The 26,255-nt window shown below is 40.2% G+C and overlaps 1 long non-coding RNA gene across 1 annotated transcript in view; it reads right to left on the reverse strand.

Moving 5' to 3' along the window:
* Positions 1 to 1,526: 1,526 nt before the first annotated feature.
* The window catches only part of LOC140711497 (uncharacterized), a 63,568-nt gene continuing 38,839 nt past the window's right edge, over positions 1,527 to 26,255 (reverse strand). Inside the window, exon 3 of the long non-coding RNA XR_012092742.1 lies at positions 1,527 to 1,657. This is a non-coding gene — a long non-coding RNA (uncharacterized lncRNA). The remainder of the gene's footprint in view (positions 1,658 to 26,255) is intronic.

Genomic DNA, 26,255 nt, shown 5'->3' on the forward strand with positions numbered 1-26,255 from the left:
TCTCTCCTGAAGAGTCCTTACATTCCCCTTCCCATCCTCAATGCTAAGACTCAGCCATCTCAAGAAAAGCAGTGCTCTCCCAGGGCTGGCTGCGGAGGCGAGGGTGAGGGCAGTGTTGGGTGGGCAGGCTCAGCCTCTGTGAAGGGGATCAGTGAGCGTCTGGAGCTTACGTGGTATGTGCGTCACGCTGCCCATCCAGGCCATACCCCAGACCTGCATTCCTCCAAATGAGCTTTGTTAACAATGCTGGAGAAAAAGCTGCTTCTGTGCAGGGCTTACACACCCACATGTAAGTCCAACAGTCTGTGGCTTCTCTAAGCCAAGTGGATTAAAACTGCTCCATCCTTCTTAAGCATTGTGGCAAGTGAGTCTCCAAAGCTGGGTGCAGGAGATGCCTGCCTGGCCACTCCCTGCCATAAGGACTTTACAAAGAGTCCATTGTGCACAGTGTAATCTAAGATAGAATCAATGCACCCTGCTGGGCTGCTTACCCCCAGCTTTGGCCGGTTGCATAGAAGTAAATATTTTCAGTTGATAAAAAAATGCCATTGTGAACTCAAGTCAGGCAGAGCATTTTTAGATACCTAGAACCTGGGTCCTGGTTGCTTGGAACCAAAAGAAAAATTGTGTTGTGAGTTATCACTTAGTGACTCAGGTTCAGTGGTCCCCAGTCATAGAAAAGAGAGGTCAAGAGGATCCGAATTCCAACTGTATTCATTCATTTGATAAATATCCATAGAGTTCCTATTGTATACCCAGCATTGGGCTCTACCCCTGGGGAGAACTTAGCTTTAGATGGACTCTTTCAGGGTTCACACATTCAGAAGCTTCCAGAGCCTGATAGTAACCTAAAAGGGGGGGTTGGGGAGGGGAGCGGTGCTTATGCCCATCTGAAGGGGCCCTCTCCTCAGCCTCAGCGGCCTGTTACCATATGGTCTTCAAGCCCAGTTTTACCAGATCTTCTGAATTTTCAAGAGAAACTAGAAAACAGAATTTTTATGTGAAATATTTTAAGCATGGGCTGAAATTTTAAAAGAAAAACAAAACAAACTGCCCCACATGGATAACACCAAACCAGTCCCCAAACCAGTCCCCAAGCCTTCAAATGATAACTTTTGCTTTAGAGACAGTGGGCAGTGGTGAAGTGAGGTGTCTGGAAGGAGTGAGAAGGGTATCTTTGCTTCCCCTTGCTTCATGATCTTAGGCACGTTATCTAACCTCTCCGTGCCTTATGTTCCTCATGTATAAAATGAGTGTGATAAAGCACATTGTAGATTTAAATAAAAGAATATGTACACATGCCTGATCCATAATAACTCAATAAATGTGAGCTGTGATTTTTGCTAGCCATCAGGTCCACATTTTCCAGGAACCTCTTTTTATAATATTCTTGACTGTTGAACATTCAACCACTGCTTGTGCACCTCCTGAGACAGGAAGCTCATGGCTTCTTAGGGAATGCCAGTTGTATAAAAATCCCTGAGTCTCAATAGCTTAATCTAAAATACATTTATTGATTGCCCATGCCCCAGTTCGCTGTGGTCAGTAGTGCTCTGTTCCACCCCATGCCTGGTGGATTCATACTCTCTCTCTGCTGGCTCTGCCATCCCCCAGGACCTTCCCAGAATCCTCTGCTGGGTTCTCTGCTTTCAGCCAGCTGAGAGGGGGAGAGAGAAAGAGACAGAATGAATGAATCAGGAGCATCACATATCACATCTGCACATTCCCATTTGCCAGAACCCTGTTACATGACCCCAATCTACTTATAAAGGAGGCTAGGACATGAAGTGTTCCTATGTGCCCAGAAACAGAACAGAGAAAACAGCATTGATGAACATCTAGACCATCTCTGCCACACACTGCATTCATATAAACACAATTCTACGGAGTTAGAATGTCTACCTGCTGGTCTCTGTTTTGCCCTTCAAAGCAACACACACAGCAGCAAGACATACGTTAGGGGGCAGACAGGCTTGGATTTGAATCCTAGTTCCAATACTTGCTAGCTTTAGACCTTGGCAAATTCCTTAATCATCTGTGCCTCAGTTTTCTCATTTGAAAAATAAGGGTAGTTCTAATTGCCTCCCTGGGTTGTTGTAAGGATGGAATAAACACACTGCATAGTAGCGAGTACGTAAACTGGAAGGTGCTCAGTTAATTCCAGTGTCTCCTCTGGACCTCTTATACCTGATTGTTTTGCAGGTATTTAAAGATGACTATTATTATTTCCATAAGTTTTCTCTGTTTCTAGTTTTCTCAGCTATTTTCACTGTTTTTGTATTACATCATTGCAGGTCCTCTCACTCTCCTAATGGCTGTTTCAAGGATGTACCCCAGTTTGTCCCTTCACAAACTGCCTTAGTTTGGATTTCTCTAGAAGACCTTGAGACAAGGACTTGGGTACAGATCATTTAGAGGGAAGTAGTCTTAGGAAACAGAAGTGAAGGAAAAGAGGAAGGGAGAAAAGTTAATAAATGAGTGGGTTACAATTGTATGCAGCTGGGATTCAATCCCATTGGGAACTCTGAGAAACCATGTTGCAAGCATCTTAGATTGTCACATATGCTATGTCCTGCAGGATGGGGGAGCTGGGGCATTAATCCACGAAATCCTGTTCCCATCAACTGAGGGCTTCTATCAACTAAGGAGTATTAACTGCCTTGAGAATATGGGTTGGGTCTACATGTAGCTCAGCAGGCTTTCCTGACCTCCAGAAAGTAAAACAGAAAGACACTGTGATATGAGCTTATATGGACACTGGTAAAGTGCAAGGCAAGGTTCACCACAGCTACCCTGGAATCTGGTGGCTAAAGGATGTGGCTCAGTGCATCATAAGCTCTGCTACACGGCCTCTAGCAAGAGTGTCTGGAAGAATTTACCCCACGTGCTCATAAATATTGCGTCTGAATATAGGGATTGTGGGAATAGTTACTTTATCTTTTTACTTTTTTTCATTTCCTCAAGGAAACTGTGATGGTCGGTAATAAATACTGTGATCCAGGTGAGGGTTTGACCAATGCAGAACAGAAGACATAATAGCTCATTAAAAGCAGACTGAGAGTAAAGGAAGAATTAAAACTGCTTCTATTTGCAGATGGCATAATCCTGTGTATAGAAAACACCAAGGAATCTATACACAAAATATCTAGAACTAATAGAACAGTTTAGCAAAGCTGCAGGATCTAAGATCAGTATTTTAAAAATCTATTGTATTTCTATATATTAGCAATGGCAAACCCAAAAAATAAAATTAAAAAAACAATTCCATTCACAAAGCATCAAAAAGAATAAACAGGAATAAATGTAATAAAAGTTTAAGACTTGTACACTAAAAATTGTGAAACATTACTGAGAAAAAATAATGAAGATTCAAATAAATGGAGACATTCCCTATCCATGGAGTGGAAGACTCAATCTTGTCAAGATGGCAATTCCCCCCTCAAATAGATCTATAGATCCAACATAATTCCTATCAAAATCCCAGCAAGCATTTTTGTAAAACTTCACACACAGATCCTAAAATTTATATCAAAATGCAAAGTATAGCCAAAACTATTTTGAAAAATAAGAACAAAATTGAAAGACTTCTATCACTCAGTTTCAAAATTTACTACAAAGCCCCATGAATCAATACACTGTGATACTGATGTAAGCATAGACCTATCCTTAGAGATGAATGGAGAAGAACTGAGAGTTCAGATATAAACTTTTGCATTGATGGTCAATTGATCTTTGACAAAGGTGCCAAAAAAAAAGTCAATGGGGAAAGGATAGTCTTCTCAGCAAGTGATCCTGGGACTATTGCACATCCACATGTACGAATATGAACTTAGGCCCTTCTCTCACATCATAGGCAAAAAATGAATTAAAAATGGATCACAGGACTACATATAAGAGTTAAAACTACAAAAATTCTGGAAGAAGATACCTTGGTAACTTTGAGTTGGGTAGAGTTCTTGGATATGACACAAAAATCATGACAGTTAAAGAAAGAAATAATACATTAGACTTCATCAAAATGAAACTTTTGCACTTCAAAAGATCATTAAGAAAAAAATGTTTAAAGACAAACTCTAGGCTGAGAAAATATTTAAAAATCATAGACTTGATAAAGGACTTTTGTACAGAATAAAGAAAAAACGCTTACAACTGACTAATAAGAAAAACAAGTCGATTTTTAAATGGGCAAAAGATTTGAATAGCCATTTCACTATAGAAGGTACATAAATGGCTAACAAGCATATGGAAAGATGCACAATATCATTAGTCATTAGGGAGACACAAATTAAAACCATGATAAGATATCACTACATCCCCACTAAAATAGTTATGATGTAAAAGAGAGAAAACACCAAATGTTGGTGAGGATGTGGAAAAATGGAAACCCTCATACACTGTTGATAAGAATGTAAAATGGCCCATTTATGTTAGAAAACAGTTTGACAGTTTCTTTAAAAGTTAAACATACATTTACCATACAATCTAGTGATTCCACTCATAGGAACCTACCCAAGAGAAAGAAAAGCATGTCCACACAAAACTGTACACAAATGTTTACAGCAACATTATTCATTACAGTCAAAATCAGGAAACAACCCAAATTTCCATTAACTGATGAATGAATAAGCACAATGTAATATGAGCAGATAAGAGAAGACTCCATACAGCAGCCAGGGTGAACTTTTGAGATTACAAACTTGACCTGTGATATTAAGGTTAAAAGACAAAAGAGACAATTGTAGCAAGTTTGTTAACAGTTTTAAAGTATTTGACTATATAAGTGTATAGAATGTCTTGTCTTGGTACCTGTGTAAGTTATTTTGGAGCTGATACACATTGTTGCTGATCTGCTGACTTGCTTCTTTGGTATGAAGCAGCATCTGAGCTTGCAATTTCTCTACTTCCCTGAATTCTCTTTGAGTTTTTCTGACTCCTAAGCCAGGTGTGTGTGTTTAGCTCCATAATGAAGGACTCCAGCTTCTGTGGAGTCTGGCTCATATTCATGAGACAATAGCCTTTTTCTGGTCTTCATTTCCTGCCTGTGGACTTCAGAGATTTGGCTAGGGTCAGATCTGCTCCCAAGCTCATGTGGCTTTTACAGCATTCAGTTTCTTGCAGGTTGTCTGATTGAGGACCTCATTTTCTTGCTGTCAGTTGGAGGCTGCCTTCAGCTCCTATGCTATATGGCCCTCTTCACATGGCCACTTGCTTTTTCAAAGTCAGCAAGCAAGACAGAATCTTCTGGAAAGATGGATTACAACATTTTGTTTACTAATAAAAAAATGGTATTTACTTAGAAGCATTCAGAATTCAGAATGTCAACAAAACAGCTGCAACTTTTTTTTTTTTGCAATTACAGAGTGGTATTCAGTTAAAAAAAACAATTATTTCATATAAGCTGCATCAGAGACAAGTGAAAATAAAAAATCTACCATCCTCATTTATACTAATTTGTGCCGTGCACTAAGAAGAACCTGCTTTAAATTTCCTTGCCAGTTTACAATCCCCATACTGTATCAGGCAAGGTTAGTGCCTATTGAAAATACACCAGGACAGTGCTATCTAAAGCCACATTCAGTAGTGTGTTAACTACACAAAAAAGACACTGCGCAGTTTAAAAACAAATGTTACACAGCCTTACATCTCAATGTCTTTCTTTAAAAGGAGTTGTAAACAGGGGTTTAAATGTTTTCTAGATAAGAAAAAAAAACTGTGCTAGAACCAACTTACTCATTATCACATCATCATTATCACTTTCATCGTCCTCTTCTTCCTTTTCTTGCTTTTTTTCAGCCTTAACAACTCCCTTTTTTGCTGCATCAGGCTTTCCTTTAGCTCAGTATGCAGCAATATCCTTTTCATATTTTTCCTTCAGCTTCACAGCCTTCTTTTCATAAGGCTGTTTATCATCTGCGGCAGTGCCCTTCCACATCTCTCCCAATTTCTTTACAACTCACCAATGGATAAGCCAGGATGTTCTCCTTTGATTTTTGGGCAATACTCAGAACAGAACAAGAAAACGGCCAAAGAATGCCTCCTGGGTGCATTGGGATCCTTGAACTACTTTTGTCCTAAAGGGGATCTTTAGGAAGGGTATGGGTTTTCGTTTGCCTGTCACAACGAGCCTTGTTCGCCTTTGCCATGTCTTCAAATTTCCCTTTCTCTTTAGCAGACATGGTCTTGCACCTCTCTGAGCACTTCCTAGAAAACTGAGAAGTTGACTGAACCATCTGGGTGCTGCTTCTTATGCGCCTCCTGACAAGTTTGCCAAATAATGCATATAATAACACTTTGCCTCTCAGGTTCCATGGATCTCTTTTGCCCATGTTTAGTTATTTTTCCTCAGTGAGCCACCGGGTTGTCCAGTGCCCACCTGGCTCTCACTTGCCCCCGTGCTTTCTCTATGCAGCTCAATGTACTCAGAATCTTATACAATATAATCATGTAAACATAATCACATATATCTCATCATTTTTGCCAAATTCTACTAGTTAGAAGCAAATCACAGGTTCCATCCACACTCATGGAGAGATCCCACAAGGGTGAAACCAGGAGGTGGGGATTATGGGAGCTACCCTAGCATCTGTCCTCAGTTTACCCCTTTGCCCTCCAATGATTTGTGTCCCTCTCACATGCAAAATACATTTACTATTTCCCAAGGTCCCTGAGAACCTCATATCATTACAGCATCTGCTTGAAGTCCAGCATCTCATCATTTAAATCAGGTCCAGGTATGCATGAGGCTCCTTGAGCACAGTTCCTCTCAATCTATAAAACTAAAGACAAATCAAATTGCTCCTAATGCACAACGAAGGAATGAATATAGTAAAATAGTTATTGACATTTCTATTTAAAAAGAGAAGGAGAGGTGGGCAATGGAAGATAAAAAGGAGTTACAGTCCAAAGTAGTTTTAAAATCCAACCTAGCAAACTTCAGTCAGAATTCTTTGATTAGATTTCAAGGGTTGGGAATAATTCACCATAGCTCTTGGTTCCACCCTCTGAGTCATCTTTCCTTTTTTCATGAAAAGTAGCACATGTTTGCAGCTGAGTAGTTTTATCATTCTGCTTCCTGCCAGTAGAATTTTGGAGATCTAACAGCCTCCTTTCATTTTGTACTCTTTCTGTCCCTTTCAGTTTAAGTTGGCAGTGTTTTTGCTGAAATACTTTTCTTAAATACTTTGTGGGTCTCCAGTAAATTTCCCTTTACCCAAAGGCCACATCCAAGGTTCTTTTGGACTTAGACCCTCCTCTACCTTGAGTTCCTGCTGAGAAGGTTGAAAGATAACTCAATTAAGCTTCCAAAAGGCCCTGTTATTTAAGAGGTTCCGTGAGATACACAATTAATCTCTGGAGAGGGCCCTTTGTATGACTGCACACTACTCTGATCCCTTAATCTTCCTGAGATTGTAACAAAAGCTTGTACAATCACTACTTAGCTTTTTCTCTAGGCCAGGACTTATCTCTATGCCACATGCTCAAAAGTAATTTCTTAATTTTAACATCTTTTGCCATCTGGAGAGACTGAGAATTTTCAGAATCATCAAGTCCTGATTCCTTTTTGTTTAACAGTTCTCCCCTCAATTTATCACTCTCCTCTTGCATTTTACTATAAGCACCAAGAAGAAACCAGGTGGTACCTTCAACACTTTGCTTGGAAATCTTTTTAGCTATATTTCATCACTTTGTGTATGTATCACTTTGTATATGTATCATAGTGATTATTCATTTGTGTGTTTCGGCTTTTAAGGCATTTGTAGCATTTAAAAGACTTAGATATAGGATATTTGTGATTTTAGAAGTATATATATTATATACTATATATTACATATATTTAGGATAATTCGATTAGTTTATAAACTAATATTTAAACGTTTGGAAAATGTCACGTTTGTTAAATGCATAAGTTTTCATTTTTAGTCATTTAAGGAGTATTTGAATTTTAAGGAGAATACTGTTTATTATATAATTAATAAATAAAGATGTAAACAGACAACAAATAGCAGTGATTGTGCCTCTCTACACACAGAGGTCTCTCAGACATTAAAGAATTTAATCAGATGTAAACATTCCAGAAAGATTCATGGGGGTGATATTGAAGTCAGGGGAACTTAGACCCGGAAAGTCAGGCCTGGGTATCAGTTGCTGCTTCGGTGAAGAGAATGGACGGCGGCCTTGCAATGCTGCTGTCCTGACTCCCTCTAGTGGTTCGGTCTACAAAGACTGCCTTTCCTGATCACCAAGAGAAAAAATCTTTTGCTAGGTCATCTCTCTCCAAAAAGTTTCGTTTGCTTGGTGAGACAAAAAAAAAAAAAGCTCAAAAATTCTTCCTCCAACATTTTTATTTATATCTAGTCTTCATACCAACATTTTCTATATCACGAAGTACCACCATCTACTTTGAACATCTTTAATGATTATAAAATGCTTCCTTCTTTTCAGCGGACACCGTCCCTGTGACCCGTACTCATGGGTCCCGGGTTTACCGTTTGGAGCCACACAATTTTCACTGCTCTTCCACCTGACAGCACTTCAAACATTTGAAAACAGCTTCTCGTCCCCACTGCAACTTATCTTCTTCAGGCCAACACATGTCGTTCCTTCAACTGCTCCTTCTTTGACCCAGTTTCCAGATTCCTCTGTCCCCGTTGCTCCCCTCTGGAGGCACTCCAATTTCTCAACAGCCCCTGAAGACATCCTGACTGCCAAGACCTCGACCCAGTGCCTGAGATGTGGTCCAACTGCCCCTCAGAGCAGTGGGGCTGGCACCACCCTCCTCCTGGACACTTCTCCTGTGAATCCATGCTCTTTTGAGCAGATTGACAAAATGATGGACGAAAGGCTGAGATTTCTCATGTCTGGATTCTTCTCGTATGAGGCAACTTCACGTTTTCTTTACCCTCCATGTAGCCATGAAACATTTTCTGTTCTTGGACAGAACTTAATTTCGCAAACACTAATGTATGCAAACAACTTCAAGCAGACCAGGGCTGTGTGAACTTGGCCTGCCACTGATCAGAGCGCCAAAAAAAAAAAAAAAAAAAAATTCCTCAAGAAGGACCTACTCCCTTATGAGATTGAGGCTTGGGAGCTTGAGAATGCACCTCTCATCTTCAAGCTGGGGACACCTGACTAGCCTAAATCCCCTCTGCTGCAGTTTAAACTCATTTCCTCCCATATTGCCCTCTGTGGACAAGAAGAAAAAAAGACTTGATGTCAATAGTGTAACATCCTTTTACAGTTTGAAGACTGATACTCACACCTCTCTCCTCGGAATGAATGTAGACATTTCCCTGAAGGGCTATTTTTCAAAACCTTTCATGAGTTACTTTGTCTCCCCTGGCTCCTTTCCAATGTCTTCACAACATCTTCCACCTATGGGCCCCAAGACTGAACAGTATGTTTTAATGACTGATATTGGCCATAGATTAAGAATTATATCTGTGAAAATATTTCCATTAGAACATAGTTCATTGTTACAAAGATTTACATATGTAAGAAATCCCTGGCGTATAACAGGTTATGTTTCAGAACTTTCTTTGTAGATCAATTATTTGGTATTTGGGCACGTTTCTCCACAGAATCAATGTTATATCTTGTATTTGGACTCTAAGCCTAGCAAACAAGAGCCAGTTTAATCCACAGAGCAATAATGATATGAGGTGGAATTTCAAGAATAGGAGTTTTCTGATGTTGAGAATAGAAGATGCAAGAAGATGGGAATTTCTTCCTCCAGTTTCTCATCAGGGAGCCGCCCATAGGGAATATTAGGAAAGGGATGGCTATTAACTCTGGGTGTCTTCTCACATTCTTTTCTGACCCTCCCTACCTCCTTGGGTCCTGCTTCCCGATATCCTATTGTCCCCCGAAGTCTCCTAGGGTGCTGCCTTCTCAGATCTTCCTACAGTCCCCAATTCTCTATGCCTCAATACATCTTAGCTCCTCTCGCTTATGATCCGAACACGCATTTCCTTAATGAAGCTAAGTTTGGGTGAGGGTTAGGATGACAAGCTTCTACTTGAACCAGCTGCCATGAGTAAATTCTGAGCAAAGCGTCTGTTTTTAAATGGGTAGCTTACTTATCCAAAAGACTCTCATCTGTGCAGTTTCAGACACTGTCACAAAATGAAAAAAAAAAAGATTACATGAAGGAAATAATTTGGGGAATGTGGAAGCCATTATAATAAGTGTGCTTATTCTTCCTGCTTGGCAATCTATCCCAAATGGTACCTGCTTTCCACAGATTCCCTCCTTTCCCCCTTTCTGAAAGGGGGAAATATAATCACAGATTATATGCCCCAGATTGTTTTCAGCAGTTCTGAGATTTTTAAAATTGTTTTTATCTCGAGAAATTACTGAATTCAGGCAGATAGACATCCCCCCACAACCAGAAGAGTACCTACTACGGGATGCCATTTATATAAATGGGATTTATTAGTTTATATAAAACTAATCTATAGTGATAGAAAACAAATCAGTGTTGTCCAAGGAAAAAATGGATTACAAAAGGGCCTGAGAAAACTGTTGGAGGTAACAAATGTTCATTGTCTTGACTGTGGTAAAGGTTCCATGGGTATATCCACTTGTCAAAACTTATCCCATGTGCGCTTTAAATATGTGCAGTTTAGTGTACATCAATTATACTCAATAAAGTAATCAAAAAGAGAAATGCAACCAATATGCAAAAAGACTAACAGACATTTATTAACAGCTTCTCATTATTTGCCTCAAGGATTGTTTATAAAAAATGAACTAAATAAGACAGATAAAAGTGATGTCCCCAGCCACAGTTCCAGTTCTTTACTGCAACCTCCAGAAGCAAGTAGCATGAATTTAGTGTATATCCAAATCAGTCTACTGGTAATAATTTTACATACATATATGGTCTTAAACAATATAGTGTATTATTTCTGTGTTTTTAAAATTTATATAAATGACATGTATATTTTATTCCATGAATCTCTTTTCTTTCCATGATGTTATGTGTTGGTATTGTATAGATACTTTATGCATGGATATATTATGTTATATATGGGAACAATCCATTCCTTCTAATGGCCATTATAACAATTCATATCCTAATAGAATATTACAGTAATTCCTATCAAAATAGAATGTGAATATGTCACATTTTATTTATAAATTCTCTCTTTGATAGGCATTTCAGTTGTTTCTAATGTTTCATAATTATAAGCAATATTGCAATAAGCTAAGGTTTTCAAAACAAATGTCATGGTATTGGTGGTAGGAGTTACTGGGTAGTAGCCACCTGGTAGGTGTATATATAGGTCTTCTATGAGTCAGATATTGGTAAAGTAGAATGTCCTGTTTCAAGGATCCATGGACTGCACAAAAATAGCCAAAGTTGAATAAGACCCTGTCTTTAAATTCCAGAACAACAAAGTGACTCTATTATGTATCCTGCAGAGTTGGAGATGATTCAGAGGACAATTCCAATGGCCCATAGAGTTTAAATCTGACTTGGATACAGTTGAGGTTCAAAGCAGATGACCTCCCACAAAGCAGGTGGGTTAGATGCCTTTAGCAATAGGCCAAAGCAACTCAACTCTATCTGTTGCTATTTAAAGCTTTCTTAAAAGTCGTTAATGTTAAGTGAGCATCAGAAAATGTATATTCATTGCTTCTAGGTTACTATGTTTGATACATATGTATTAAATCTACCTTGTTTATAGTATTAGATCCCTCTTTTGTGCTTAATTTTTACTTTCTTTATTTGGTACAGATTCAAGGTAGTATGTTAAAGCCTCCCATTGCTATTGGGATGCTTCTAACAATTTTTCTAAAAACAAACATATACCAATTCCCAAAATTTACAGCTTTGTTATAGTTTTATAATATTGAAAGGTAAAATTCGTATCTCAAAAGTATGGAGAAGAGAACTTCCAGCAATATAGTGGACTAAGATTATATAGAAGAATTCCCTCTTCAGTTACTATTACAGAGAAACACAGAGAAAAGGTTATATATATATATATCTATATATACACATGTATATAAGTACAAATATGTACACACATACATACATGTATGTGCATATATACATACATGTATATGTATATATATGGTGGATGTACCTGACAGCAATAACTTAAGCATACTCTGTACAGCAGCCTGAATGGCAAACACATCTGGCAGCAATAACTCAGCCTAGGAAATGGGGGTTGCCATGTGGATGTTGCTGGAGAGAGGGTGCTAAGTGAAGGTGCTGTATGAACTACAGGCTGTTGGAAAGCAGTTGTGGTTCTCCTATCCAGCCCACTGCCACCAGTCCATCCCTGTACGTAAGTTCCCCCAAATCAAATCGTATGTCTCATTTTCTGGCTCCAGGTCTCTTCTTTGGCCTCTTGAACCTGGTGCCATTCCTATTGAAGTCAATAGGGGTCCAGCACGACCATCTATAGACAGAGCGAAAGGGAAATCCCCAGATTCCAGAAACAAAGAGGGAGCTCAGAGGCTGGGCAGTAAGTAGGGGCCAATGTCACTGCAGCCTCTGCAGGGTTTGGACCAATGATAAGCCCTGGAGATCCAGGGATTTTAACACCCTTGGGAGTTTAACACCCTTGCAGGCCAATAAAATGTCATCTCTGGTGTGAGTAAGGAAGGCAACTGGAATTGAGCACTCTGCAAAATCTGAGTTCCTGAGGGCTGCAGTGTTGGCAAAAACAAATCAGGAAAAAAAGCTCCCGTGTCCTCAGGCTATAGGTTTAAAATAATAATAATAATAATAAAGGTCATATAGAAAAACTTGAAGCCAAGCCCATGCCTTACACTGAAATAAGCTCTGAATTTTCACTGTGGGCAGAAATACCAAGAAACATTAGAGCTGGTTGAGAGTTGGTGATATCTGTAGGACTCCATCAGAAGCAAACTGGCAGGCACAGTGAAGTGACAATCACATAACCCAAGGCATACAGATCCTCACCAGAGGGGAGAAATCCCTGCTGAAAATAAGCTCATACTAAAAATGACAAACCACAGGAGGAACCCACCTTGAGGGTCAGATCATGAAATTAACAGAAAAAGTAATGCCCAAGAAGTATAGATCAAGCCACAGATGATTATAAAATAAGTATATTTTAAATGATTTACAAGGGCAAAGGAAAACACAAATTAAAAAACAGAAAAACATGTAAAAACAAAATGCAGATTTAGAAAATAACCAAATAGTTCTTTTATAAATGAAACTTACAGTCACTGAAACTCAAAACTAAATAGAAATATTTAATGGTTGAATAGAAAATAAGCAAACTGGAACTAAGGAAATGACTCAAAATGTAACACAGAAGTAAAAATGGGAAAAAAAATGAATGAAAGTTTAAGATCACAAAAGACAGAACCAAAAATGACAGAAAAGACATCCACTAGGAGTTTTGGAATGAGTGACTAGAAAATGAGAAAAAAGTAATATTTGAAGTGATAATGACTGAGAATTTTCTCAGATTTGACAAGACAGGAATTCCTAGATTGACAAGCATACTGTATTGATTCCTACTGGTGTGTAACAAACCATCCCAGCATTTAGTGGATTAAATCAACCACCATTTATTTAAATGGCAGTTCAGCGGGTGAGCAACTTGGGCCTGGTTCAGCTGAGAGGTTCTCTTGGTCTTGAGAATGGGTTTACTCACACATTTGTAGTCATCTGGCAGATGCAGTCAGCAGGCCACAGCCTGGCTCCTGCCGGCCTAGCAAGAAATAAAGGGGAAGAAAAGGAGCCTCAGCCCAGGAGGGCTCCCTACAGAGAAGGCTCTGTTTCACTTGGCAACTATCATGCCACAGACAAGTTACCCTGGCAGTGACCGAAGACCTCTGTGTTCTAACTTAATGTGCTGGGGTGTAGTGTGTTCTGCCCTTTTACACAGATTGTGACAGATGTTGACTAACTGGGAGCGACTTGATTCCAGGAGGGGCAGTGGGAGTCATTTTAATTAATGGCTTGACATTTCTTTGCCATTGTTGCAAGCTTGAGGTAACTAATGGTTAGTTTTACCCATGACTACTTCGCCCTGCAAATTCAGCTCAAATAATCTAAATTAAAATAGAAATTGCTTTGGTCAGGGTTAAAATTTGTGTTGTTAGGACTATAGTCCTAAGACTTTTTTCTTTTTTGGATTATGGCTAATGTTTAAAAGAAGCAACAAGACTTATGTAAAGATACAATCTTTACATAGTGTTTTAGATCGTTGGATAGGCAAAGTAGAAAAGGTAAGTCTGGATTGTGGGAAATAAAAGCACGTAGAAAAAATTGAAAATACAGATCATTTAAAAGAAGAAAACAACAAGGTTTTCCCATCTGGGGCTTCCTAAAACATGAATTCCTCTCAGCCAAGTAGTGGAACCTAGAAAGTCATTTGTTTTTCCTAAATAAACTCCATGCTAGAGTCTTTGATAAACAAACTGATAGGAAATAAGGAAATCCTGTTAAAAATCACAGTGGACTTTAGAATGAAAGAAGCCTGCTTACTTCTATTCTGGAAATACTCAGCTCTGGAAAGGGCTTCCAGGCTGATCATCCTCACGTAATTGTTCTATTTGAAATATACAAGCCATGGGGGAAAACAAACGAAGGCAACAGAAAAACCACCCTGAGGGACAAGAGGGAAAAGCGTCACCTGTGCTGAAAATTTCATCCATTTAAGACCTAAAAGCAGGGCCAGAGGGAAGGTGTAGGGAAGGGTGGGGACAAGAAACCATCCATGTGGCTTCAGGATGAGAGGGGGTTGAAGAGAGGCCACCCCCAGGCTCCAGATTTCCAAGGACGATACCTATTTCAAATATTCAGTCGTCTCCTTGTCCTCAAAAATGCCCTCGGACTTGTATTACTAGAAGTTCAGATAAATCGTTTTAAAAATTGTGTCACTATTACCATGGGAAGTCCAAGGGGAGTAGGGAAGTATTACTTTTTTTAAGTACTACTTTTAATAGCAAAAACTGCAATTACTTTTGCGCCAACCTAATAGAAGGGGTCTTTCCAGCTACCTTGGCAACACGCTCATTTCCAATGCTTCTGTGTGGGCTGCATGCCTGTGCTTTTGCTATGGTTAGTCTGTAGATTTGGTGTCCTCCTTGGCTTTCTCAGACTTTGAAGTCTCCCCTTTGCTTGAATGAAAAAAGTCTCTCCTTGGCTTTAATGATGATCAATTTGTAGCCATTTTACCCCCACATAAACCACACCCTATTTTAATCCTTCAGGCGAAAAATGCTCAAGTTGGACAAGATCCACAAAATATGAGGGCAAAGTAGAGCTAGAGCAAAGGTGTGACTTTAACGTTTCCGTAGGGAGCCTTTTTCTGCAGGATACACAGAGGGCCACTTGCTGACACCGGAATTCGACTGCTTGTGCTTTTTACTTTGCGTGAAGATACTGAGAACAGGTGGCATCAAGGCAGATCTGACATGGCCACTAGAATAGCTTGGACAGGAGTTCAAATAAGCTGCTTCCACCTTGACTCGGCCTCGGCCAGAGCATCTCACATCTGTTTCTTCCTCTATAGCTGACTGAGTGCACCTCAACCCAATTGCAGTTCCCATCCCATTTTTGAATAGGCCGTTTGGAAAAGAGCTCTTTCCCAGCTCAGTCATGCTTTCTGCTCTTGTCTTTCAATCCAGCTGCATTTGTTCATCCCTGTGGGTTCTCCCAGTCCTGCTAGGCCAGGCTCTCCCGGCGTGTTCTGCACAAGTTAGCTATGAATTAGGCATGCACTCTTTAAACATGAAAATAACCTGGAAGACTCTCAGCTTAAGGTGATGGAGAAAAGACCTTATCTCTCCTTTCCCCTGTCAGCAAAGAAATGAGAAATAGAAGCGCACATCACAATACATGATGACAGAAAGCAGCTAGAGGACTCTGGCCTTAGCAGAATAGAGAAAGGTGAAATGTAAAAACCTGCAGAGAATGTGAAATGTAAGAACCTGCAGAGAATGAAATCACCAAGAAGCAAACTGATTTTGCCCTGTATGAACTCTCAAACTAGTTCCCAGGCTTTGAGCACTAGTTGGGGTGAGGCAACTGATAAAAATAGAGAGATTTGTTTAAAATATATTTAATAAGCATTTAGTCCTCACCCATAGCCCAAAAAAAGTGATGAAAACCCTTCTTTACAAATATTTTGGAGGAAAAACTGAACCAGAAGGTTTCTAGTATATGATGGGGGTTAGAATCCAGAGTAAAAATATTGAATGATGCAAATGTTCGCCTCATCTCAGCTGCAAAAATGCCAGCAGCTAGGCTTATACCCTTCAGGAGGGAGATTGTAAGATTCTTCTCTCCAGACATCAATTCTCCAGAGAGAATTCTAACAGATATTGACATCTGATTTTCTCCCATTGACAAAGCCAGCTTACTGCCATACACACTGCAGTGGAACCAAGGAGGGTGACAGATTTCAGGACAAGAGGAGACTGAGGAGAGGTCACCCCCAGACTCAAAATTTCCAAGGATGGTACCTATTTTAAATATTCGTCTCCTTTTCTTCACAAATGTCCTTGGACCTGTATTACTAGATGTTTACTAAGTGCTTTTAAAACCCTCCCAAGCCCACAGATTTGTCACTTACTGGCTAGTGCTTCACTCTTAAATAAGAACAGATAGTCAAGAATCAGTAGACATTTTTAAAAGTTTCCTTGCATGAAAGACAGACACAAAAGTCAAACCAAAAAAAAACAAAAACAAAACAGAAAAGGCTACTTAGAGGCAGTAGAGACAAGGTAGGGAATAAATAAACACTTCAAAGACAAAACTAGAAATAACATCCTTAGATAAGAACAGAAAGTGCATTCATGAAAGGAAAACAGAATAATACAGAAAACAAGTAACTGTAAAATAAGAAAGAGCTCTTGGAAATTACGAGTAAGAAAGCTAAGTTTTAAAAGTTGAATGATAAAGTTGAGGAACTCTTTTAGAAAACAGAACTGAAAGACAAACATATGGGCAATAGAGGAGAAAAAATAAGAAAATTAGAAGCTTGATCCTGGTGATCAACATTCAAAATAGGAGTTCCAGAGAGAGAAATTTGAAGTCAGGCACCTCAGATTTGCCAATGCTCATGCCTGTTATCCTAGCACTTTGAGAGGCTGAGGTGTGGGTGAGGGATCGCTGCAGGCCAGAAGTTCAAGACCAGCCTGTTCAACATAGCAAGATCCTGTCTCTATTAAAAAAAAAAAAAAAAAAAAAAAATTCCAGCCAGGCACGGTGGCTCATGCCTGTAATCCCAACACTTTGGGAGGCCAAGGCGGGTGGATCATGAGGTCAGGAGCTTGAGACCAGCCTGGCCAACATAGTGAAACCCCATCTCTACTAAAAATACAAAAATTAGCTGGGCGTGGTGGTGCGTGCCTGTAATCCCAGCTACTCAGGAGACTGAGCCAGGAGAATTGCTTGAACTCAGGAGGCGGTGGTTGCAATGAGCCGAGATCGCACCACTGCACTCCAGCCTGGGCGACAGCGAGACTCAGTCTCAAAAAAAAAATTCCTCTGGCTGAAAGTCTTCAGTCCCTCAACTAAAAGGGTCTCCCAAGTGTCCAGCACAATGAATTCAAACCATACTAAGTCATACTATTATTTCCAATAGAAATGCTGTAGCATTTATGTCACGTTGGATCCTCTGAGATGTCAAGATGAGATTAGGTAGTCAAGAGATTTATTGGGAGAAACGCCTGTGAAGGTAAAGGAATGGAGAGCAGAAGAATATAATGCTGGGAAAGAAGAGAGGAAAGAAAGTCCCGCCTAGGAAAAGCTTCAGGCCACAGCACAGTTCTGAGAAACTGTGATACTGTGTCCACCAGAACAAACGAGAGTTAGTGTCTGAGGCAAGGTCTGTTCATTAGAGTAGCCTCACATCAGGTAGGCACAAGTGACTCTACTATCCTCATCTTATTCAGTGATCAGCTGGGAGCAGTCGAAGGGAAGTATGGCTTCTACGTAGCTGTCACTCAGCTACGCTTTCCATGGCCGACTATCTTAAAGGGACATCTAAGCAGTGTACCTCCAGGACTGCCACAGTCCATTTCTTGTCCTCCACAGATCCAGTTTCCCATGGCTCCTGGGGGCCCTCTTCTTGAGGAAATACTTAGAAGAGAGAAGTTAATGGGAGGAATATAGTCCCTAGTGCCGCCATTTGTCTTGAGATGGCAACCCATAGTCATCTTCTCCTACCTGCACTATCCAATCTAAATTCCCCCTCTTTATTATCTTTATTCCAGATGGTCTTAGCTATTGGCAATCACACCCTTGTCAGGAGGAATTTGTTGTCCACGGCTAGTCAAGATTGGGCAAGACAACAGAAAAACTTGACCACAGGCATCACTGGGATCCATACACATTCCTTCCTCCCTCTCCCATTGTGTACAGGCAGCCTCATCTCTTCCTGCCAATGAAAGTCAATGATCTCTTCTTTTCACCTGCTGGTCTCTTCATAGAAAGAGTCCAAAATGCCCTGGTGGGAGCCATAGTATATAGTTCAATGGGACACTTGCTGTGTCTCCCGCCAAGCTACACTTCATTTGAGGACCAAGACCTCTAATCTCATAGAGCCCAGAGTTGTAGAGACAAGAAGCACAAAGTTCCCCAGGATGTCATTGGAAATGATAAGTGGGTCCACTCCTGCTTCCACTCCTTGGTTCTCAGACCTATGTATTCTTCCTGTTGAGGACACAGCACCATATGGAGAACCCCAGTTTAGTGTATACAGTGCATCCTGCAGGATGGTACCCTGTCCTTTCAGAGCATTGCCTCCAGCTGCAGCTTCAGCTATGCTTTTAGTAACCATTCCAATGCTTTATGAGGCTGGCTCCATCTAGATGATGTAGTATCTGATATGACCAGTGGATCCCATGGTCATTGTCCTATTCCCAAGCCTCCTTTGCTATGAAGTGATCTTCTGGTCAATATTATGCTGTGTGTGCTTCCAGGACTACAGATCAGCCCCAGGTAGTGGGGCTTGCTGAAGCTCTGTGGTGAGGAAAGGCAAATCTAAAGCCAGGAGAGGTATCTAACCCTGTGAGGATGAACTGTGGAACCTTCCAGGACAGAAAGCCCAAGGTAGCTGACTTGCCAACTACATTGGAGATGTAAAAGTTTATTTTCCAACTCAGCAAGTCCCAGAATTCTTGGGCTTTCTGTATTCCACCTACATGTTCCTTGAAACCTGGCTGGTTCTTTTCTGTACTCATCTCTAGTACCTATTATATGCAGCTAAATACAACTAGCTCACACTTTTATCATTGTGCCTGAAGACTTCTCAGCACAAATCCAAATATTTTTAGGTACATATGCTAACTTCCAAGTTACCAAAGGTGACAGTTTTAGAAAATGTCTCATCCCTGCAAAACACAGATTACCATTTTCTTTCCAGCCTCCTATAACAGTTTTCTTGTGCCCATCATTCAGTCTCCAAACCAATGCCACTTATTTTCTTGTGTTCTTGTGCCTATACCCCACTACAAATACCAATTTCTAATACCAATTAGATACTAATTTCTGATACCAAAAGCTATTGCCACAAAATGTTATATGACAAACATCCAAAAATTCAGTGGCTTAAAATAACAGTCGTTTATTGTCATTGATCTATGAATCAGCTGAGTGTTGGCAGATCCAAGCTGGGCTCCACTGTGCAGCTCTGCTGATTCAGGCTGAGCTTGGCTAGGAGAGTTTGGCTTTGCTCCATGTGTTACTCATCCTCCTCCTAGAACCAGTGGGCTAGTCATCAGCCTGTTCTGTGCTTCTGATGGCATAAGCCTAAGAAAACAAGCCCAACCACACAAGTGTTTTTCAAGCCCCTGCTTGCAACATACTTGCTAATATCCCACTAGCCAAAGTAAGTCAGGGGAGGGAGAAAAGTGAGTATTTTGAATAACAATCTAACCTACCACCTGTTATTGTAGAATCATAGGTCACCTCCGAAGGGGAAAAGTCATCAGATACAAAGGATTGTGAATGAGAATGGCAGAACTTCTCTAGAGCAGTATCAGAAGCTAGAAGACAATGAAATGCCTTCCAAATTCCGAGTGAAACTGTTTTAAACCTGGAATTCCATATCCGTCTAAACTATCAGTCAATTATAAGGCTAAAATAAAGATATTTTGAGACATGCACGTGTAGAGTCTCAGTTAATGTACCTCCCATAGACCTTTCCTTAGAAGCTACTGGAGAATAAGAGCCACTAAAAAGATGCAGCCAAAACAGAGGAAGATAGAAAACATAGGACGTCCAATTTAGGAGAGAGATGATGGAAATTTCCAGCATGATAGCACATGAAGTTCCATATTGTTGCACAGAAAACAGCAAGACTAGTCTGGAGCAGAGGGATGCAGGGCTCCATGGCTCTCTGCAGTGTGGGGAATTTGACTGGGTAGAAAGATATCTAAAATGCTATTGTAGACAGTGGAAAAACCCAAGTATAGGTACAATAGAAAACTAAGCAAATGAAAAATAACACAATTATTTAGAAGTATGTGGAAGGAAGTAAAATCATAGTCCACTATTTTGTTCAGCCAGAAACAATATTTCATATTGTAAGAAGAACTGTCCTATAACCATATTGATAGAATGGGAAGAAGAAAGTGAATAATACCATAATAGAAAGTCACCAGACAATACTCAAGGTTGATAAATCAGGAAAAACAATATAGCACATAATAGTTAGCAATATGGAGGGAATGTATTGAGTCTGGAAAATAGAATTAGAAAATATGAGGGTTGGGACAAGGGTTTGTTATATTTGGTTGCAAATCTTTTACCAATATTGGACTGTTGTGTAAAAATATGTACATATGTTACTCTGATAAATTTTTTCAGGCCTAGGGAAATGTAATACAATTAGCTTGTATACTACTTTGGTGAGAGCAAATTTCATCTATTTTATCATTTATTGAATAAATATTTTTGCGTTGTTCTAGGTATAAATATTTTTGCTTAGTTGTAGGCATCAAAATAATTATGCACAGTGTTTGATGATTACAAAACATATTTGCATATATTTAATCTAGTGATTCAATTCTCACAACTCTGTGAGTTTGATACAGAAGCAAATTTACCTTGCTGTTAATGAATTCTAAGTTGCAGTACTGTTTGCTGAATGGACCCCTTTCTAACTCTGGAAACGGGCCCTATCAATATGTTTAAATGGTCATATAATTTTGTAAATTATACCCAAAAAAAAGCCTTTTGTTAAGATCACTTCAACTCCTAAAGCATCATCTTTCCCCTTATGTGAACATTTTCTAAATGTTCACATTTAGAAATGTTTCTAAATAAACATACACTTTTGTACCCAATTCATATCAAAAATTTTTATTCTTTTGCTTAAAGAAGGCTCCACCAAATAGTGAAAATGTCAGGCTCACCAAAACTTGAATTCATCCCGGATAAGTATTATCTGTCCTATCTGACAAGTTGATGAATGAGGTTAAATGGCTTTGCCCAAGGTTGCACATCTGGACTTAAACTCAAGTATGTGAATGTCCAAACCCATTTTCTCGGGTGCCTTATAATCCATCTCTAGATGGTAGAAGAAAAGTTAAGAGTTGTTAGTCCTGCTCCTGGAAAAATCCATCCTGGAACGTGGGTAGAAGAAGGGCAAGCCTGAGCCACTGGGCTTGGGGTTCACGTGGTGGTGTTTTGAGGAACAGGTGGTGGTGAATGACACAAAAAGAAAGGTCATCGAAGACAAATTATGATGATACACAATGTTCTCTTTGTCTGCCTCTGCCTAGCCACTGGGGAACAACAACACTAAAATGCCTCCTGTGAAACACAGTCCTGTTGGGATAGGAACAGGTCTCCTTTCTCCAGATGTCTCTCATTTATTCCAGTCTAGTATCTGAGAACAGCTCTGAGTATCGCTCTGGAACCAGTGTGAGGCTGGCTGAAGTCAGAGATCAGGGAATCGAAGGCTCAAGGTTAGAGACGTTTCAGGTAACTAAGCCCAACCCCTCAAAGAGAGGAGGCAGAGCACAGGGAGAGGCAGTCCACACAGTGCTTAAGAGCAGGGCTCAAACCCGGTTCCTGCCTGGGTGGAAGCCGTATGACTTCGAGCAAGCTACTTAATCTCTCTGCCTCAGTTTCTTCATGAGTAAACTGGGAATAGCAATATGCGTCCATAATCTCTTTTCTACAATTCAGAATGCAAAAATCTAAAATTATTTCAAAATTTTTTGGTGGGAAGAGATGATTTGAACTCATTTGGCAACAAAATGTAACCCAACTCATGTAAAAGTATTCCATTTAATGCAAAAATTCACATGCCTCACTGTATAAATATTAATGTATTTGGTTATGGAGAACAGTCCCATGGGGGTGTTTTCCATTATAAGGTGTATGTGCCATATACTTTTCTAAAATCCAGAAAATTAAGAATTTTGGTCCTAAGGTTTTCAGATAAAAGCTGTGGATCTGAAGTGTCTATTTCACAAGGTTGTCACGAGGGTTAAATAAATAATAAAGGAAAGGTGCTTAGGAGAGTACTTGGAAGAAACTAAGTATTCTAGATGTGTTTTCTATTATGGAGAATGCTCCCCCCACGAAGCATATTCCTGAGAGATGTTACCTGGCATTTATCTGACTCCTAGGAAGGAGAACTCACTTCTTTATGAGTCAGTCTAGTTTAACTATCGGATATTTCTGATCTAACCTTATAAAAAGCTGAAATTTGCTTTCTCTAACTTCCCCACACCGGTCATAGCTATATTTCAACACAACTTTTACAGAGAGCTACTCTGCCTCCCCTGGGTCTTCTTTTCTACATGGTTAATTGTTCATCAGATATTGCTCAGACCTATCTGTTAGTTCCCCTCCCTCACCTCCGCCCCACTCCAGTTTGCCATTATATCCTTTCAAATGCAGTGCCCAAAATAAAACCCAGAGGTCTATATAGGTTCTGATCAGCATAGAGTGCAGTCCACATTTTTTCTATGCTCCAGACTATGAAAAACAACTGCATCTCTGTGTGAAAACAGAAGCGAGATGAGAGGAGATCTGGAAACGCAATCAAGGCCATCTAGGAGTTTCATTAGAAAAACATACTTTAAAGATTCAATTTCAAACCAATTTTTTTCTGTTTTCCCAGAACTGAGATGGAAAACAGTGAGCAGCCTAGACTGATGGAAATGTGAGAGTCAAACAGTGTAGAGGTAGGGTGAGTGACGTTATACCAATTCATTTACTGCGAAACACTACAGACAGTAATGACAGAGCTAGTGTGAAGGTCATGGACCATATCCCACAGTCCAAGAAAAATGAATGATATTCCAACAGAAGGAGAAGAACAGAGCTAAATAAAACTCTGACAAGTAGCCGCGCCAATCCATAGCAAATTACTGTGAAACAGGAGGACACTGCTCCCTCCGGTGGGCACAGCTAGATCTTGCCTCATTTCTGGCCCCAGCCCTGATACCCTCTGGTTAAAGGGAACCTGAGCAAATAAACCCACCAGAGGGGAAGTAATCCGTTTCCAAGGTAGAAATGTGATCACTCATTCAAGACGTGATGGGAATGATGAGAAAAAAACGTTCTTCTCTTACAGTGACCATCCTGGCTACCTGCAAAGTATGCTTAGAATTCTAGATTCCTTTGGAGTCTTGGTAAAGATCTCCCAAGGGCTGGCTGATGGGTACATGGGGATTTATTATTTTATTCTTCCTACTTTGTGGATGTTTAAAATTTTTCATAATAAAATTTTTTGAAAAAATCCTCAGGTAACTATAACTTTTTAAAACAAGTAGAGACCCATGATGACAGTCTAATAATTGCATCTGTCCTCCTTTTCCCCACACTGAAGGTTTTTTTTTTTTTAAATTAGATGGTACTTTCATTACTAAACTGGTTGGGAAAATGTTGGTAATTTTTTATGTGGACACAGTAGATCATATAAAAGACGACAGACCTAATAACTGAACACACAAATAAACTATCCAGAAAGAATCTGGATACTGAAAACTATGTTCAAAGCTAGGTTGATGAATGAAATTGTCATCAGGCTAATATCTGGGTAAAGGGAAGGATGTTAATAAGTTTGGGAATCTTAAGCCTGGTTTCTTGTTTAGTCTCCTGAGAAATGGACTGTGATCACGATCCTCAGACTCAAACCAAACCCCGTACAACCACACAGACAAAAGGGTAGCCAGGACATTGATTAGGCTAATAGACTTTGACTTCATTCTGGTCCAATGCATCTACGAATTGACTTCCAATTTATTTATTAATACTTGGGTTAAAGTGAATGCTCCAGAATGAACTGATGATGTTTTGAGTGCTGACACTTGGCTCCAGGCAGGGCCTCCAGGGGACCAGAACTCTTGAGCACCATTCCCCATCCTTTTGGACCGGCCACCTACCCCAGTCACTAGTGTAGGCAAGCAGTTCCACATAGGAGTAACCTGACCTTGCCTCAGTCCAAACACTGGACCTGTAGCTTTTGCTCCAAGGCTTGTCTGACACCAAAGTCTGTGATGCCTGTGGAAAGCTGCTTGGCAGTAATGCATGTACAACCCATAAGGTGGGCAATTACTACTTTTGAGGCTCCCTTTGGATGGGATGTTGTAGGTGAAGAGGATTAAGAATCCCCATGTCCCCATCAGCCAGCCCTTGGGAGATCTTTACCAAGACTTCAAAGGAATCTAGAATTCTAAGCATACTTTGCAAGTAGCCAGATGGTCACTGCAAGAGAAGAACGTTTTTCTCATCATTTCCGTCACAGCTTGAGTGGTAAGTGCGGATCCAGTGGCAACACAATTAAGGCTGTCACCTGTGGTGGATTGGGATGAGGTACAGGTGGAAGGGAGAGGCTCTGGGTCAAGCGGTAGCTATGGTACTTGAACAATATGGAGGCAATGATAATTGTAAAGGAATGTGGAGTTCATTGGCTTTTGTTAACTGCTTTGAAAGTCTCAAAATAAGAAAATGACAGGGTCATGTTAGCCAACTATCAACTCAAGCCCACAGTGAATAGAGCAATGGTTAAAAGAATTTGATCTCCTGCAGGCACAGGGAATACTGTCTTGGAGATTAAGACAACAGGTGACAGAGTCATAGAGGAGACAGAACGACAAGCCTTCACAGGTTTCCTATTTCAAAGTTAGAACCCTGATAGGAAAAGCTTAAGATCTTAAGAGCTGGGATAGGACAGACAAGTCTGAGAATATTGAGTCACTAGATTAATTTTCATCCTCTAGGAGAGCAAAGTCAGCCTTCTCCTTGCTGGGGACATCAGCCTCATCACGCCAGGAAATCCTGAAAATACCTCATCTGAATCTTGCTGTGCAAAGTGATGTCTGTCTTCCTCAAGGTCTCCTTCCATCTCCAATTCACTGGCTCCATGATAACTGGAGTCAGGTTTTGGCTCAAGCAGGTGGGGAAATGTATCCCTGCTGCAGTAGGAAATAGTTTACTAAAGAAACTGAAGGACCTGGTATATTAGACTGTTCTCACACTGCTATAAAGAAATACCTAAGACTGGGTAATTTATAAAGGAAAAAGGTTTAACTGACTCACAGTTCTGCATAGCTGGAGGGGCCTCAGGAAACTTACAATCATGGTGGAAGGCAAAGAGGAAGCAAAGACCTTCTTCACAGGGTGGTGGGAGCGAGAAGTGTAAGCAGCGGAAATGCTGGATGCTTATAAAATCATCAGCTCTCATGAGAACCCACTTATCACGAGAACAGCATGGGGGAAACCTCCCTCATGATCCAATCACCTCTCTCCCTCAACACGTGGGGATTACAGGCCCCACCCTCAGCACATGGGGATTACAATTAGAAATGAGATTTGGGTGGGGACACAGAGCCAAACCATTCACCTGGGTAACGTATACAGGCAGGAACCTGGATAAGCTTGTGAAAGTGGATCTTGAGGATGTTGGACTCGGGTGGGTGACTGGAATAGAAAGCTGGATAACAGTGAATTTATTGACCTGGGAGCACCCTTCCTTGATTTAAACTCAGTGTCCTGGCAAGGATACCTGTAGCAATACACTGCAAGAGTGATTTCTTGAGGCTTGGACAAAATAGTGGCCTATAATAAATAAAGTCCAGAGGCTGGAACTTGCCTGGACTGGAGCTTGCCATAGCATTAAGGAAGGAGTCAGAAAGCTCAGGGATGTGAAAATATTAAAGACACTTATTTTTTCTTTTGATTATGTAGTTATGACAGATTTCAGAAAGTTTTCATCAGGAATTCACAGAGGCAAAATGTAATTAAATTTCTACAAGCATTTATGTTTTTAAAAGTTTGTAGGGCC

Source organism: Chlorocebus sabaeus, chromosome 4 (genome assembly GCF_047675955.1).
Source record: "Chlorocebus sabaeus isolate Y175 chromosome 4, mChlSab1.0.hap1, whole genome shotgun sequence".
In the NCBI taxonomy this organism is placed as follows: domain Eukaryota; kingdom Metazoa; phylum Chordata; class Mammalia; order Primates; family Cercopithecidae; genus Chlorocebus; species Chlorocebus sabaeus.